This window comes from Aethalodelphis obliquidens, unplaced genomic scaffold (assembly GCF_003676395.1).
Source record: "Aethalodelphis obliquidens isolate GAN/ISIS:26980383/991018 unplaced genomic scaffold, ASM367639v1 scaffold8, whole genome shotgun sequence".
Lineage (NCBI taxonomy): Eukaryota > Metazoa > Chordata > Mammalia > Artiodactyla > Delphinidae > Aethalodelphis > Aethalodelphis obliquidens.
In genome coordinates, this window is record NW_020837952.1 from 3620417 (window position 1) to 3639204 (window position 18788).

Genomic DNA, 18788 nt, shown 5'->3' on the forward strand with positions numbered 1-18788 from the left:
AAAAAAAAAAAAAAAAAAAAAAAAAAGGTGGGGGGGGGCATAAAAGGGAGTGTTTTAATAGAGTACAAGAAAGATGGCATAGTGAGAGACGGCACAGCCCTGTAGAATCTTGTTCACACATTCAGAATTCTATCTTTATATATAAAGATGATGTTACTATCGCAGCATCAACAGAGCCTGTTGTTAATATAATGGAGATGATGGCTTTGTCTGCTTACCTAACCCCCTTTGTGACATTAGATCATAGCCTTTGGGGACAAGAATAGAATAGAGTAAACCAAACTGGGCCAATGAGGAGACCAGGTCTGTAGCCTTGTTACACAGTTGTCTGTATTCAGCGAATACTGATTCTTACATAGAGTCAATTCTGTTATTCCTGCTAGTAAGAAGCATGAGTGAAAGAAATACCAATCTTCATTTTGCCAAGAGTTTCAAATTTCCCGGACAAATGTTTGACCAAACCTTGGGTTTCTTTCTCACGATTCTCTTTTGAAACTAGGCAACAGGTAATGAAGCAGAGCCCCCAGTTAATCCGGTGGCCAAGTAATTAGCCATTGAATACTGAAGACTGACACCAGATACCATTTTAGGGATCCCCCATTTGACAGATGTCATTTAAAGAATTAAATCCATAGGTGTTTCCAGATGAAGGGTAAAAAGGCTTTGTGTAATTATATATTAACAAATATAAAGCTTAACTAAACTGCCTTTATTAACAAAACTGTCTTATAGACTGCCGTGAACTAAATTGCCTCTTAGTCTTTCAGTTATGGAAGAAATTTCTGTTTCTTTGTCTTAATAATGGGACAGAAGTAAGACTTGAGGCGAGTAGATCTCTTGATTTAGCTGTAGTCGTGGAGGCATCTTAGGTCTGAATGGCAAAACTAGTGAAGACGTTGTCTACAGAAAATGGCCCTTCACCCTGGTACTTCTGTTGCAGCTCAGAACAGCTACGTAATAGGAAAAAGTAGAATCAGTAGCCTGCAACTTCCACTGGGAAATTTAGAATGTTTAAGGAACAAAACATGATATGATATAAAGAAAAGTAGACTAGAAGTAAGAAATCTTCACTCTACCGTAATTCACCATGTTTATTATTTATAGTTTCCTTCCTTAGTATGTGTATTTTTCAAGCTACCACAAATAGTTCATGGGAAGAGAAAGTAGTAGATAAAGAAAAAAAATCTCAGAACTAGTTCATGTCCTTGAGCAAGTCATTTCACCTCTCTGGGCCTAAATTTCTCATGTAGGAATTGAGAAGTTGGACAAGACTTCTAAGGACGTTTTCAAATGTCAAATTCTGGGGCTAAGTAAGTTTCCATAAACTGTCATTGATTTCCTTACTTACTTATCCTTTTTTTAAAATCTAACTATTTAATCTGGGCCTTTGCTGAATGGGGGTAGGTGGGTGAGGAAGGAGACAAGGTTTTAGCTTTCTGGGTTAGTGAGTAAGGGAACATGGAATCTTGCACTGTTTTTAAAAAAATATTTCATTGATTGTAAAATTTTGAAATATTTTAAGATATATTTCCCTCCTCTTTCCTGCCCTTGCGTCCGTAGTCTTTTTAGAGGTAAAAAGAAATAACAAAACACAGAGTTTAGGTCGTGCCTACTGAGATAAGTTTGGCCAACTGGTGTAACTTTTTCAGAAAATACTCTTATGGCAATAAGCAGATAGGTAAAGCCCTTTGGACTCTGGCCTTTCAGGTGCCTGAAACCTCTTTGCTTTTATTTGAACTATTTGTTTTTCTAACTCAGATGCAAATTAAACTTCCTTTTCTTAAGCCTGACTAATATATGAAAAATGTAGAGAGCTCTTCATTGTCAGAGCCTAGTTTTCCTTTGCTTGCCTTTTTCCCTGCTTCCCGCCTTATAGACAGCCTCTTTCCATTCCCAGTGCCTTAGATTTCGGTGCTCCTAGCTTGGGAGTGAGGACCCACAGAGAGTGGTCTCTGGCGCTAATGGGGACTCTTCTCCGGGTTAGGCCAGCTGTTGATGGCACTCCAGTAGGGGACTGGCTCTTCATGATAGAAAATCTGACTTCAGCCTTTGGCCTCACCACAAGGGTAGATAGTTTGTGGAAAGGATAACTTTAATTGTATTCTTTAAATTCTTTTTTTTTTAAAAAAAAACCTGAACTATACCACCATGCAGAAAAATTCATAAAACGTAAATGCTTAGCTTAATGATTATTAAAAGCAAACGAACATCTATGACAAGAAAGAACATTAGTAGCACTTCAAGGTATTATTTGTCTTTTTAAATAAAGCGTTTTTCAATTGATTAAAAATAATGTGCTTGTTCAAGTTCACTTGCATATCTTCACTGGCATTACTAAGACGTCTTACTAACCAGGCCTTTCACTGGGCCAAATTAGCGAGGTCTCCCCTACAAGGAAGCACGCTGGGAATCAACCCACATATTGAAATATCCTGAGAGTAGAAAGGACTTTAAGAGGACATTCCCTTCCATTTGTTTCTTAAGGGCTGCCTTAAATAATTCTTGCAAAGTAGAATTTCTTTTCTTTGCTTAATGGTACAAGTGGGTTTCTTTATTTTTTCCTCATAGGTCTTGTTTTCTACCTGATTAATCATTTTTGTGACTCTCATAGAAACTGGTTTCTCACTTCCTTCTCTCTTTATTTTAGAGGGTGAAAGAGAACTAGTTCTCTGTTGTGGATTTCACACTGTCCAGGGACACAGGGTCATAAAACATGTGTATCACGTTTTCAAGATACCATTGTACCAGCTGGTGCTGGTTTGAGCTATCTATCCTAAGCTTCTTGGTGGTGTCCATATTGCATTTCACCTGACTTTCCCGGATGGCCCCCAGAACGATCCAGATCATCCTCTCTTTGGACTGTCTCAGAACTCCCAGTGCTACAACATTTTCCTTGCCTCTTGGTACTTTGTTCGCATGTCTCCATTCTTTGGCTTTCTTGTTTTTCGAGTGTCACCTGAAAAGAATTGAATTTACAGGACATTTAAACTTTTTAATTTATTTAATTTTTAAAATAGGTAATATATTTACATGGTTAAAAATTCAATAAAAGGTATTCAGTAAAAAAGGTATTGAGTAAAAGTCTCCCCTTTACACTTCTCTCTCCTCAGCCCACTTCCTGCCTCTCTGCCGCAGGTAACCATTGTTAGTAGTATCTTCCAGAGTTTCTTTATACTGCATATGTACAACCAAAAACAAATAGGTATTTTAGGAACTTGAGCCGTCCTGAATGCCTTTGCTCTTGGTTTTCTTTCTATTTTATTAAGCCAATTGAAGTCTTAATTTTATTTGTTTTCCCTTCTTTCATACTATGGAATCTTAAGTTTTATCAGGGTAAATTCTCTGTTCATTTCTCCCCTTCCACATGCTTTTTGGTAAATCAAATCAAGGACTTCTTCTCTATTGCTTGAAGTGTCTTTCTATCTTTACTACAAAATATACTCTCCAATGCTTAATAATAACTTGTTGAATTTTAAATGGCCGTGTTTAGTCCTAAGAACTGTCTTAAGTGGGGCAACAAGAAAGTCAGTGTATTAAGTTGAAAGAAGACCTTCAGAGTTGGCTCCTACCCTTTTTTCCTGTTTATTAAAACCAATAATTGTTATTGGTGTCCTTTTTGTTCTGTGGATATGCCCTCCCATAAGAAAGCCCTGTAAGCAAAAATCCAAATTACAGGATTGATTATGTTCCTTTAAATTGGGCACATACCTATTGCATTAAAAAATTACATATGGTTTCCCAAAGTTCATTTTACCTTCAAGTTTTCATGTCTGTCTTTTCCTGCAAATTGGAGTCAACCTAGAATCAAAGAAAATTAGAATATGGTAGGCTTAGACATCATCTAGTTCAGCCTCCTCATTTTATAAACTTAATAAGGTGAAATGCTTTGTCAAAAGTATTTGCGAACACCTCCTAACTCTCAGTTTGTTACAACATATTTCTAGTTTTCCACTTTTCTAATTTTTCATTGATCGATCCTCAGCCTCGGTTGGCTCAGTCCTTCTGAAGTGAGGCATGCAGATACGGAGAGAGAAAAAAACCCTGCTTTTTCATTCACATCCCTTATAATCCCTGTGGTTTAATAGCCCTTCTTAGGATGGGTCCTAAGAAATGCAGTGCTTCTGGGGGAAAGGATGGCATTTGTGTTAGCTCCAGTACTTTACCTTCTCAGGTGAAGGAGCTCTGAGTAGTCTAGCGGCCTAGACGACTTGTTCCAGAGACATGGGCTCAGTATCGATACTGCTACCACTGTTCAGCTGGACATGTAATTTGGAGGGAATTTTACTTCACCTCTTCACATATTTTTGCTTTTTAAAGGAAGATTATTTCTTAGCCCCCGCCAACCCCCCAGCAGAATGATATAGTGAAAAGAGCACTTAACTGGGAATAGAAAAACCTCATTTTAGTTCTGCCATTGCCTCTTGTCTGCCCTTGGCCAAATCACTTAAATTCTCTGCGCTTCAAATTTCCTTACCTACAATATATGCAAGGTAAGAGTTGCGCTTATGTCTATATCTTTCTAATTGTATTTCACATATTATGCCTGTCACATATTATGTTTTATCTGTTGCAAACTATTCTGTTGCCCTGGTGCCGCCTGCCTTCTGGTCTCCATCCCCTTCTTCTGGAATATACTCTATGCTTTAACTTCACCTTTGGACACTTAACCACATTTGTCTAGGCCTAGCCCTGAGGCCTCTTCTTCCTTACAGCCTAACTTGTTGTTTACATTGGAACGGATTCCTCCTCCTGAATTTCTATAATACGTTAAGATCCCAGCCCTGAGAAGTGGGTTTTAGTTGTAACTCAGGTTAGGTATGGCAGGGCACCCTGTGCCCAGCAATGTTTACAGTTTTTTCCTTACATCCCTAATATTAATGCCATCAGCTTCCTCAAATGAAGAACTCTTAAGTCACACACACACACACACACACACACACACACACACACACACACACACACCACGCACACGCGCGTGCCGCATGCATGCATGCCCATGAGCTCCTGGCAGAAAATCCTTGCAGAATCTAGTTTCACACACTTTCAGCAGGTGTGCAGAGTGGAGACAGGCTGTTAAAGGAGGATTTATGTTCATTAGGTGTGATTTGAAGTATCGCTAATGAAGCGTTGAATTGCCTGTTGCTGCACAACAGGCCTAGATGCCGCTTTCTGTTTTGAGTGAAAACTAGGTGTTTTAAAGCTAGACGTTTTCTTTTGTTTAAAAAAAACGTTTTGCAGCAATATAAAAAAACAAAATGTTTCCATTGTTTTATTCACCAAATCAAGTTGAGGCAAATGCTTGTGAGCAAATGGGAGGAAGGCCATTCTCAGGGTGGTGGGTTAAGGAAGTGCGTGGTATGGGGTTCTTTTCCATTCTCCAAGTATCATTATCTAGAGGAAAAGGAATTTAATTAAACAATCTTAAATCAGATTCCTCTTTCATAGCCTTAGCAATAGACCAGGAGCTGAGAAACCTTATTTCTGATCCCATTTCCACCTAATTCTAAATGATCTTGGGCATGTCACTTAACCATTCAGCATCTCACTCTCCCTCATACAGAAAATTAAGATTATGCTAATAGTTAATATCCCACCTATTCTACAGTGTTGTTGTGAAGATTATATCTTGCCTACACTATACAAAACAAAACAGCCTGTTGTGCTAGCCCGCCTTCATTTTTCTCCGTTATACACCTAGCATATATTATACACCTAGCATATATTATACACCTAGCATATATTATACACCTAGCATATATTATACACCTAGCATATATTTATTTGTTTATTGTTCATTCTCTTGTATGCTCGTTAGCTGGCGCAGTGCGTGCCCTATAGTAAGTGTTCAATCCATATTTGTTGAATGAACGAGTCAATCTTATGAGATAATGCCTGTGGAAACACTATGTACTTTTCTAAGTGCTTTGAACGTGAAAGGTGACATTATGATTTTTTTTTTCTAATGAAAAGTTTTCCCATCTACCAAAATGAATGGAACTCTAGGAGGAAAAACACTGATTATCAATATATCTTTTCCTTTCCTGAAGAATTAGTTTCCTTTAGGGGCTGAGGAATTAGATCAAGAAATGGGTTTCCTGGGGCTTCCCTGGTGGCGCAGTGGTTGAGAGTCCGCCTGCCGATGCAGGGGACACGGGTCCGTGCCCCGGTCCAGGAGGATCCCACGTGCCGCGGAGCGGCTGGGCCCGTGAGCCATGGCCGCTGAGCCTGCGCGTCCGGAACCTGTGCTCCGCAACGGGAGAGGCCCCAACAGTGAGAGTCCCGCGTACAGAAAAAAAAAAAAAAAGAAATGGGTTTCCTGACATTTTAGGGGACTTTCGGAGGGCTGAATTACTTTTGGTAAGTGCACCAGTCTTAACTCTCCTCTTGTAGCTCCTTAGATTAGCAGGGACTTTCTCAAAGACCATTAGGTAATAGCCGCTACCTAGTGCTCTTCCTGATTTATTGGTATCAAGTCTTTATTACACAAAGGATGTTATTTCCTGAATATTCGAAGTTGTTCTGTCATACCTGCCTTTATTAAGTGTTTTGCTTCTTTCTCATCTGTGGGAGTTGTGTTACCCTCCCTGTAATAACCGACTCTAAAGGAAGTGAGAGAAGCTGACGTGGGGTATATACCAGTTTGGGTTGTCTCATATAAAATATGATCTATTTATTCAACAAATACTTCTTGAGTACTTCCTATGTGTGAGACCTTGGGGGTATTGGGCTCTCTTGGGGGGATCACAGATTAATAAAGTCCATTTTTGACCCTTACGTAGCTTATAACATGGTAGTGTGTGGGGTGGTATCACTTTTGATAAGGGGGCCTCAGAAAGTGCCTTGCTACTTCATAGTAGGCATAATATTTGGATTTTAGAAAAGAGAGATAGACTGAAACATTCTAGGCAGAAAGAACAATATAAACAAAGGCTCAGAAACAAGGGCATAAGATAATGTAAGAGAAAGCTCAGTAGTCTAATTTGATTGGCATTTGGGGAGTTGGGTGATGCGTCTGGGAAGGGTGTGCTGGAGCCAAGTCATGGAGGACTTACAGTGTTAGACGGAGAAGTCTGGTCCTCACTTGATAAGCAATAGACAACTACTGAAGCCTGTTTTTAAAAAAAATAAATTTATTTATTTTTGGCTGTGTTGGGTCTTCGTTGCTGCGCGAGGGCTTTTCTCTAGTTGTGGCGAGCAGGGGCTACTCTTCGTTGCGGTGCGCGGGCTTCTCATTGCGGTGGCTTCTCTTGTTGCGGAGCACGGGCTGTAAGCACGTGGGCTCAGTAGCTGTGGCTCTTGGGCTCTAGCGTGCAGGCTTAGTAGTTGTGGCGCACGGGCTTAGTTGCTCCGTGGCATGTGGGATCTTCCTGGACCAGGGCTCGAACCCGTGTCCCCTGTATTGGCAGGCTGATTCTCAACCACTGCGCCACCAGGGAAGCCCTACTGAAGGCTTTTGAATGGGAGTAAGGATATGTGATCAAAGTTGTGTTTTGAGGAGGTGAATGTGGCAGTGATGTGTAGGATAAACCCGAGGGAAAGAGAACTGGGACAGAGCGACCGGCTATGAAGTAGTGAGGGTCTGAAGTGTGGTGGTGGAAGTGAAAAGTAAGGGGAATAGGTGAAGTCAGAAGTGATGTAGAGATAAATTGATAGGAATTTGTGATTGATTGTAGAAGCTTAAGGAAAGAGTTGAGCATTCAGTCCTTCATTTGATAATTGGATCAATTGTTATTGTCTTCTTTATACCCAGGTTCTGTTCCATACCCTTGGGAACAAAGCAGGCAAGCTCTATATACCACTCCTGGAAGTCCGTTTTTGTTGGGGAGACAGATAATAGACAAGTAAAGAAATAAAATTATTACAGATAACCATAGGTACATTAATGAATTTAATATAGTCCAGGTACCTTAAAGATTGTGGTGCTGTAACTTGGTACAGAGACCCAAACGTGGAGAATGCAGAAGAGTCAACGGCTACATGCTCTCTTAAATATTCAGTGTCTTAAATACGCTTTTAGCAAGTACTAAGTTATAATCTTCAAAAGGACCCATATCACAGGTATTCTGAGTTGTTTAAAAGCCAGTATTGTTACTCCACTGAGTTTGCCAATCTTAGATTTTTACATAGGCAGGAGATCAATACATTTCAACATTAGTGTTGAAATTTTCCCCAGAAAAGAAAATTTTCCCCAGAAAAGAACCTCAGGTCTTCTCTAGTCCTTGTACAAGTCCTAATTTGCAGTTCCAAGGTTCTGAGCCACATAGTGTATAAGAGACAACTTTTACCTGAATTCTTTTTTTTTTTTTTTTTGTGGTACGCGGGCCTCTCACTGTTGTGGCCTCTCCCGCTGCGGAGCACAGGCTCCGGACGCGCAGGCTCAGCGGCCATGGCTCACGGGCCCAGCCGCTCCGCGGCATGTGGGATCTTCCCGGACCGGGGCACGAACCCGTGTCCCCTGCATCGGCAGGTGGACTCCCAACCACTGCGCCACCAGGGAAGCCCTTACCTGAATTCTTGGGTGTATATTATTAGCTAATCACCTGAGCCATAACATTACGCTGACTGGTAATTTTAGGAATTAATCTCTGATGGTTTCTCCAGGGTGTAGTTTATGAAATCTTTTTATTCTATTAAGAATTAACCTGTTGGGGAATTCCCTGGTGGCGCAGTGGTTAAGAATCTGCCTGACAATGCAGGGGACACGGGTTCGAGCCCTGGTCCAGGAGGATCCCACATGCCGAGGAGCAACTAAGCCTGTGTGCCACAGCTACTGAAGCCCGCATGCCTAGAGCCTGTGCTCTGCAACAAGAGAATCCACTGCAATGAGAAGCCCACGCACCTCAACGAAGAGTAGCCCCTGCTCACCGCAACTAGAGAAAGCCCACGTGCAGCAACGAAGACCCAATGCAGCCAAAAATTAAAAATAAATAAATAAGTTTATTTTTTAAAAAAAAGAATTAACCTGTTGAATGGGATATTTAGTAATGACCGTATAAATGTTGGAGGATTCTCGAGATTGCAGTGATATTGATCATCATCTCACTATAATTAGCCATATTTTAAATCCATTCTTAGTAAAAGAGAGTAAGACTGTGACATCATTATACAGGGATTGACTGATTCCAAATTCACATGAGTTGTAAATTCTTTATATATAACCCTATTTGACACAATTCAAGATTAGGATTTCCCCATTATATGGCATTTTCTGTCAACTGATTCTAGCAACATTTTTGATACCTGCTCTGAAAAGGCATTCCTGTTCCAGACACTTTGAGTCTACAAAGTTTGGCCTATGGAATGAAGTTTGAATAAAATATTCCTCCCATTTCAGAGGATGAGGTACCCAACCCATCTGCTGTTCAATGTCAATCCCTCTCCCTGTGCCTTTGAGCCCATCCATGCCTCCCACTTTCTCTAGCACCTCACTCTCTCAGTTATCCCCTCTCTTTTCTGTACTTTCTATCTTTCCCTTTCACAGTGGTTCTTCCCCTCAGCCTATAAACATACTAAAAGCCTCTCCCATCTTAATGAGCCCACACTTGACCCCATATCTCCAGCAGGTATAATCTCTCTTCTCATGCCATTGAAGCTTTTAAAGAGTAGCCGTTGCTCACCCTCACCACCTACACATCTCCCACCCACTCCTCCATCCTTGCAGCTGAGTCTGCATCCTCCCCGCTCTACTGGCATTCTCAATATAAGATCCTCCAGGATCTCAAATTACCAAATCTAATGGACATTTTTTCCGTTCTTATCTCACTGAACCTCTCTGCTGTATTTGACACTGTTTATTACTCCCTGATTCTTGCAGTTCTTCACTTCCTTGGCCTAATTCTCTTTCCATCTCGGACTGTTCCTTCTCTTTCCTTCATTTCTTCCACTGTTCCTTTAAATGTTGACATTCCCACAGGTTCAGTCCTTGGCCTGTGTTCCTCTCATTTGGCAAATTCTCCCTGGCTGATCTTGTCCATTCTCTCACTACTCTTGAATCTGTATCTCCAGCCTAGAGCCCTCCTTAGATATTCAGTGTCTTGCCAGGCATCTCTATCTGGACTTCCCATAGGTAACTCAGTGTATTCAAAATTGAACTCGTTTTCTCCCCTCAAACCTACTTACTTCAGCTGCTACTTTAGTTGAGGATACCACCCACATTCTAGGTATCATGATTGACTCTCCAATTTTCTGCAGTCCTTGAGGATCACTTAGGAAGCTATCAGTGAATGTTGCACATTTTTACAAGTAAGAAAAAATTGTGGCTCAGAAATGTTACTTTGCTGTTGAAATTCCCTCACCTAGTGTGTGGTGAAGCCGGGTTTCAGTTCCCGGGATATGTGAATTTAATGCTCATGGTCTTTCTACCATATCATGCTGTCTCTATAGAGTATATTGCAGGATGATTTTTGGGTTTTGTTTTTTACTATCATTTTTAGATAATTTCTGTCATTTTGCACGGCCTCAATATGAATATAGTATGGGGTTTTTTTTAGTTCATTTGTTGCATATCATATCTTCAGCATGGTATCTAAGATGTAGAAAAGGTGAAAAGACTTTTCAAACTAAAATTAATAAATTTTTATGGGTGGATGAGCTAAAGAGTGGAAAAGGTCGATTAGACACCTAGCATAAAGTTGGATATAGTTATAAGTTAGTTGATTTTAGCTGCATCATTGCCTCATGACTAAGAGATTCATTCATACATTCAACAAATAGGTATGAACTGTCTACCTTGTACCAGATGGGCATCATATTACATCTTCTGCTTGCTAAGCTAAGAAAGTCACAGTAGTTGGAGATATACCCCTGCCTTTAAGGATCTCAGGGTCCAGTGAGAGTTACTGATGTATAAACAGAGTGACAGTACTATGTTAAGTGCTCTAACAGAAGTGTTGTCGGAACACACAGGAAGGAAGGATAATTCTGTTGGAGAGAGTTGAATGGAGAGCAGGTGATATTTGAGCTGTACCTTGAAGTATTAAAGTATGGTTAAAAAACATTTCATCTGTTAAAGAGAAGAAAGAGTAGTTTGGGTATAAAGAACAGTACATGAAAAGACAGAGAGGCGTGCAAAACGTTGAAGTGTTTAAAACCATGAGTTTCATTGTGACTGGAGCATGGGGCTTGGTTTGGTAAGAAGGGAGATAAAGGAGAGAGGCAGGTTGGATCCCACTGTGTGCATTCAGCAGTTTTTTGGGGTTTTTTTTCTCCTGCTTCCAGAGTTCTCAGGTCTGAAGTAACCTCTGGGGCCCATTTTGAGCCAGTGCAGCTGTACTGACTTTGGTCCTAGTGACTTTGGACTCTTGGAGTAGCTTATGCACAAGTGTCCTACTGGTTTATGTCAAGTGTGTGAATACTAAGTGACTTGAATATTACCCCTTAGTCCCCTCCTGCTACCCCGCCTGAGGTGCCAAGTTGCAGAAGGAAGAGCAGCATCTGTGTGGCAGCAGCAGCGTTACCGTAATCGCATTTGTTGAGTCCTTCTTCTGTGCCAGGCACTGTAGTAAGGACTTTTTGTGAATTTTCACTTAATCCTCATAATCTGATAAGGTAGGTGCTGTCACTCATTATCACTATTTTATCAATAAGAAAACTTAGCCTTAGCAACCTAAGTTGGTTGCCTGAAATCATGACAGCTAATAAGCAATGGAGCTGGGCCTTGAATCCAGGTCTTTGTGGCTTAAAGCCTCTAAACCAGTCTCCTCTGCTGCTTTCTAAGAGAGAGGAGAATGAGAATAAATTCTAGAATATGAGTACAGTGAAGAGAGGCATTTACGTAATAAACCTGCTTTTTGCCTTTTGCTTTACCCCCAGAGCAGCTGCAGGCTGGGTACCCCCAAGAGGGGAAGGGGGAAGGAGATCGAAAGCAAACTCATACTGAAGGGCAGTGAGGAGGGGTGGCCACATAGGAGGTTCAGAGCTGCCCTGCCTTGGGGAGCAGCATATGCTGTTTCAGAGCTGAAGCAGCTGCTGTCCTGCCAGGTGTGGCTTCCTGTGACCAGGATGTGGGCAGGAAGGGGGTGTCAGCTGCTCCAAATGTGGGTTGAAGGGCATGGGGTTACAAGGTCAAACCAAATGAGGAAGTGTATGCAGAAGCAGTGGGAAACAGCAAAGCCACAGACAGATGGGGTGCTAGCATTATCTGCATGGAGCTTAGCTTGGGAAAATACCGTAAATAGCTGCTGTGAACTCTGTGGCATGTGCAAGGGCTTTTTTTTTTTGCCAGAGTTAAAGGTATCAAGTAAAAAAGATTTCTTCATTGGTCTGAGGTTTGGACCAGATGACCTGGTGTGCTGAAAAGAGTTCAGGACTCTGAGGAACCCTTCTATTCCTGTTCCCACCTCTGTGGTCTCAGCTTGGGCAGAGCGCTCTGTGCTTGCTTTCTTATCTGTAAAGTGAGGAGTTAGACTTGATAAGTAGTTTTGAAGCTTTTTCAAAATTGCAGTATTGTGTGATAATTAAGTGTAGGCTTTGGGGCTTCCCTGGTGGTGCAGTGGTTAAGAATCCGCCACCGCGGAACGTGCAGGGAACACGGGTTCGAGCCCTGGTCCGGGAAGATCCCACATGCTGCGGAGCAGCTAAGCCCGTGCGCCACAACTACTGAGCCTATGTTCTAGAGCCCGCGAGCCACAACTACTGAAGCCTGTGCGCCTGGAGCCCGTGCTCCGCAACAAGAGAAGCCCCCGCTCGCTGCAACTAGAGGAAAGCTGTGCGCAGCACCGAAGACCCAACGCAGTCAAATATAAGATAAATAAATAAATTTATAAAGGAAAAAGGAATAAGCTTTGGAGTTAGACTGCCTTGGTTCAGTTCTAAGTTTTACCGCTAAACAACTTTGTGGTCTTGCTACAATTTCATCATCTATAAAATGTCCCTACCTCATCGAGTGGTGGCTGTGAGACAGACAGGTATTGTATAAGGCATCTCAGTAGGGTGCCTGCCGCATAGTACCTGCTTAATACATGCTAAATGTTATTATCTCTTCAAACAGACTCATAGGTACAATTATCAATGAATAAAAGGAATATAAATATGGGATTTGGAGGTCTCTCTTGCTCACTCCTCAGTGTAGTGGAATAGAGACCTGGAAGATGACGGCTCTAAATATATAGTTCAAACAGAAGTATGAGCCTAAATGAAAAAGGAAATTGCCTGTGTCCTGATGTCCTGCTTTTTAGTTCAGTATTTCTCAGCTGGGCACCAGGACACAGGCACTCTGGGGATTCAGGCAGTTGTGCCTTTGCTGGAGCCTTTCCTGGGACACCCTGGGACTATAATTGTAATTTTACTTGAGGGACCCACTGAGCAGATTAGCATTCAGAAAGGCATCAGGACTCCTTTTCAGCAGGGTGTAAGTCATTTTGACAGTGCAGGTCATTTATTTCTGAACAGCTTCCTAGTCTGAGGTAGAATCTGTTTAGATTTAGCATTACGTTTTTTCTATAGTAAAACAGGGAAAACTTGAAAGGACATTTATTTGTTGCCTGCTGTATTGGCTGTATAGTTACTTAGAAGCAAATGCCAAAAACTGTAGCCATTGACTAGTGGACAACTGGCTACTGCTCTTATCACTGTTATAGCTGTTCTTCAGATCAGCTATATTTGTATTGTTACTGGGTAGCAGAGTCCTTCTCTATGCATGCACACTCTGAAACCAATAGGCAGAGAGGATTTGCCCCCGTAGAAGGTACCAGAATTAAGAATTTATAGTTAGGCAGGAAAGAGCTAAGAACTGTTGTAAGTCAAATTAGCTAGTTGCCTGGTTCAGAAGAGGTGACGTATGTCTGGGAGAAAAAGGTACATATGTATATATTAGGTTTAGCAGACAAGAATTTAAGGCTAGAAGTCAGCTAACAATGAGAGGGTCAGGCAATTCCGGAAGTCAAAACAGTTAGGATCTAGGGTCCAAACCCTGGGGAGATGGTCGTAAATCAGTGTCGATAACAGTTAGAGCCGGATGGAGCCAACTGCCCCCTTGTAGATTAGCTCAATCCCTGAGCCCCTAGGTGTTCATTATAGCTGGAAGGCCATCAGATACCTGCGGGTTACCTTCGCCCCAACTGAAATGATGACCTCTCAGGGGAGGGAGAACTTGGTTGGGTGGAGAACTGCTCTCCTGGGCCTTGTGTCCCACAGCAAACCAGGAGCTGGGTAATAAACCTTTCCCTAAGAAGCTTTCTGTTCTGTGATATACTCCACCCCTGCCTTGAGTACTCCTCCCTGTAATGTCCTTTCATATGTACCCACCCTTTATTACTTTAATTTATACATTTTGTATGGCTAAAAAGCTTAATCCAGTCCTGGGGTGAGGGTGGGGAAATGCTCAGGAGTTGGCTGCATGCAGTACTTTGGTAACTGTGTGCGTTTGTTGTATTGTGTTTGCAGTGTGCTAGGATTTGTTTGGCATGAGCGTGAATGAGCTCGCACCTGGCCTTGCACAATGTCCCTGCTCCTTACTGTAGACGGAAGAGCATATCTCTTACCCTGCGTTAGCAATGGCAAAGCTCCCCCATCGTGTGCTCTATCCCCACATTGCTAATTAGAAATGAAAAGCCTGTGCTTTTTTTTTTTTTTTTTTTTTTTGTGGTACGCGGGCTTCTCACTGTCGTGGCCTCTCCCGTTGCGGAGCACAGGCTCCGGACGTGCAGGCTCAGTGGCCATGGCTCACGGGCCCAGCCGCTCCGTGGCATGTGGGATCTTCCCGGACCGGGGCACGAACCCGTGTCCCCCGCAACGGCAGGCGGACTCTCAACCACAGCGCCACCAGGGAAGCCCGAACCTGTGCTTTTCAGAAGGCTCATCTTATGCCGGCATGACACATTTGTTAATACTCCATGCCGTAACTTGTGAAGAGCTGTTCCACCGCTGCTAATGGGCCTTGTGCTCACACACATTCAGTGGCTGTTGTTATAAACTGATATTTTCCCTTGGGCCATAAGCCACAATTCAATTTCAATTTCCCTTTTAACTCATTTACTTCACAAAGATCTAATTTAAGACAGATTAGGTAGAATATTATTGGACATCATGAGTACCAAGTGACTGTTGCTTAAGAAATATTCTCGTAAGAATCCAAGGCTTGCTGTCCTTCCCAGTCCTCCTGAGCTTTAAAGGATCTGGTGTTGGAGCACAGCATCGAATAAGGGACGAATCGTCTTTTCGGATTCTTACCAGCAGTGTAACAATGATGACTGAGATTTAAATCAGCCATGTGTATGACTTTAAAATGCTTTTGTATATATTTTTTTAAAAGTCAACCCATCACCAGTCATCCCTATCCATTCTCTCTCCCATAGTCACTGTCCTGCTAAGAACAGGGGGTATAAGTAGGGGATATAGGGCAGGGAAAAAGCAGCCTGTGGTACAGTTCTGTCTGGTACCCTTCTGCCCCATGCTGCCCTCTGCCCACATAAGTATAGTTGTCAGGATAGTATTAAGCACTGTTGACCATGGACTTGACAGAGTTTCAGTTGAAGGAGCAAAATAAGTAACTCAGGAGAGTTCTAGCAAGATGTAATGTGAAGGAATGAATAACAGTAGGTTTTCTCCTCAAAGGTACGGTTTGCTGCTTTGTTGCACTGAATGTTGGATGCTTCTGTGCATTTTGCAAACTGTAGACTAACAGATTGCAGAGCTGGAAAGGACCTGGGTACGCCCGTCAGGCAGCCCCTCTCTCATGTTAGAGATGAGGAAAAGGAGATCCAGAGAGCTGCAGGGGCTCCCCCAGGCCACATAGCCAGGTAGAGGCAGGTGAAGAAGGACAACCTATGTGTTTTAATACCTGACAGGTGATGTGGCAGTTCTCAAATCCTGATGAGCACAGATTCCTCTGCAGCTTGTGTATCAGAACCTCTGAGGTGGGACTTGAGAATCTGCTTTTTTTTTTAAAGCTGATCAGATCATTCTTAAGCAACCAGTCTGGTTTAGGTCAGAACTGGTGTTAGTACATAACAGGGATTAGCCAACCTTGTTCCCTGGCCCAGATCAGCTCTGCCATTTGCTTTTCTACAGCCCATGAGTTAAGAAGAAGGGTTTTCACGGGACTTCCCTGGCGGTCCAGTGGTTAGGACTCCGTGCTTACACTGCAGGGGGCACAGGTTCCATCCCTGGTTGGGGAACTAAGATCCCACAAGCCTCATGGTGTGGCTAAAAAAAAAAAAAGAAGGTTTTTCACATTTTTAAAGGGTTGGGGAAAAGTCAAGAGCATAATAATATTTTGTGATATGTGAAAATTTTATGAAATTAAAATTTCCTTGTCTGTAAATAAAGTTTTATTTGAACACAGCCACTCATTTGTTTACGTATTGTCTGTGGTTACTTTTGCAACTACAATGGCAGGTTGTTGCAACAGGGACTGTATGGCCCATAGAACCTATAATATTTGCTATCTGACCCTTTACAGAAAAGGTTTGCTGACCCCCGATATATATTATTCTATCTCTCAGGTAAGCACTGCAAGCCCCAGTGTTAAAAGGAGATTGCTAAGCCTTGAGAACTTGTGTTGGTCCAAACAGCATCTTGCTTTATGCAAAAGATGAAGTTTGAAAAACTGCATATGAATTAAGCATATGTAAATCTAATTATTTTAACAGTAAAGTATGTTTTATTGTAATACAACTTGCTGCTTGAAGTATGGAGGATTCACCTTCGTTTCTGGAGGTTTAGTGAAAGCTAGATGTTTATTTCTCTTTGAATAGAAAAAATATCTCCTGTTTTTATACTTGATAAAGATAGAGGGTATAAATATTTAGAAAGGAGTGATGATAAACTATTCTGTATACAGTATTCAGTATCCAAATTAATTGTGAAATTTCTACTTCACACATAAAATGTCCATAAGGAAGCCTTTATACCTACAAAACCATCGTTTTAAAATTCACTAAAAAGACCTAGTTTCCCTCAGGATCATCAGTCTCTTTCTTGCCAACTCAGCACTGTACTCATTCAGAATCCTAGCTACCTCCTAGTTCTTCTTCAACCAAGGCCTAACAACTTCAGTTTCCTAACGTCTTCCTTTTCCTTTTCCTCTTCTTTTCCCTCACCTCAGACATACAAGCATTTGTTCAGTCACCAAGCAACAGGCATTTATCGAGCATCTGCTCCATGCCAGGTGCTGCGCAGGCTCTGATTCTGAGATAGGAAACACCCTCAGTGGTCCCTCTAGACCTATCTTTCCATCATGACCAAACTACGAGATGAGAAATTGGGAAGGTGCAGAGTTTGTTAACTTTTAACAGCCCTGTTGCTTGTCTTCTTCTAAGGCAGGTAGGTGACTTTGGAAAGGCCCAGCCTGGTGGTTTTGGATCCTGGGGCTCGGGCCAGTGCTTCTTCCCTTGTTACTGAGGCTTTTATGCAGCGTACCCCAGGGGCTCAACGTTCTCATTCACCAGAGACTCCACCCCCCACACCAGGTTCATTCTCTGCCATGTTCCCATTGAACTGCCTCTCAATCCGGCACAATAGGAGCTGTAAAGAGGCTCTAAACTTGGAATAATATGTTGCTCCTTGCTGCCTGACCTCTGATAGGTGGTGTCCCTCTCCTGAGCTTTTGTGAGATGCATAGAGGATAATAATCCCTCCTTCACACATACTTCACGGGAATATTATGAGGTTGAATGAGGAGGTTATTTAAAAGGCTTGGCATTTTCAGAGAGGGGGTTGCTATAGAAACACAGAGGAGTACAAGTACTTCAGAGAGGGGGTTTTGAGAGAGTGCAGGGCTCTTTGTTTCTTTGGGAAGCCAAAATATGGAAGAGCCAGTAGCTCAGCCCTTGACCTCTTTCAGCCTAACCCCAAGTCTACTACTTCCTCTTGCTTTTAGGATTAGTCTTTCCCTGCAGCGTGCCCCACTGGAACCAGTCCCTTCTAGTACAGGAAGAATATGATTGCAGTGCATTCTCACCCTGGGGATGGTGCATTGAGCATTTCCAGGATGTATATGGCTCAGTACCAGCACTGCTTTTCTACTGTGGAGAGACCGGCGTGGCTCTGTCAGATTAGGAGAGGAAAGAGCAGAAGATGAGGAGACAGTAACTTTGAAAAATCTGCCAGCAACCGTTTATTGGGAGTGCTTGGCCTGAGCATTATATTGGAGCTGTGGGAGGCAGTGGGAGGAGTGAGGTTGGTTCCCGCTCTCCAAGAGCTTGAAACTTAGTTCTAGGAGTAGGTGGAGAGGGTGGAGGGGAGGGTACAAAAAGAGCTGGGAGAATAACGAAAGACACAAACTCTGAGTGTAGAAAAGGGGGAGCTCAGAGTAACTGGAAATATACCACAAAAGGTGGGACCTCAGTACCAAATTCAAAATATCGCTGACCTCTGTGGGAAGGAGAGTGTGTATTTGGAAAGGAGTGCAGAAAGGAGCAGTATTGGTAAGGCGTTATTTCCTAGGCTAACTGATGGGTGCATAAATGTTTGTGGTATCGTTCTTTAGAACTTTTTATATGTCTTATACCTCTTACATGGTTCAGTTTTGTGTGTGTTTTTGTGGTGTTTTGTTTTCATTGAGATACAGTTCACAAGCTAGAAAATCCACCATTTTAAAGTGTACAATTCATTGGCTTTTTGTTCACAAGGTTTGCAGGCATTACCACTATCTAGTTTCACAACACTTTCATCACCCTAGAGAGACCCATTTGCAGCGAGTTCCTAATCCCCTCTCCATCCAGCCCTAGGCAGCCACTAACCAACTTTCCATCAAGATTTGCCTGTTCTGGACATTTCACATAAACGAAATCGTACAACATGTGGCCTTTTGTGTCTGAACTCTTTTCAAGATTTTGCAAGACCATGTT

General features: G+C 42.2%; 1 protein-coding gene across 5 annotated transcripts in view; it reads left to right on the forward strand.

Annotated features, from left to right (window-relative positions):
* SCN8A (sodium voltage-gated channel alpha subunit 8) overlaps window positions 1-18788 on the forward strand; it is a 170824-nt gene that overhangs the window by 59741 nt on the left and 92295 nt on the right. The window lies entirely within an intron of this gene.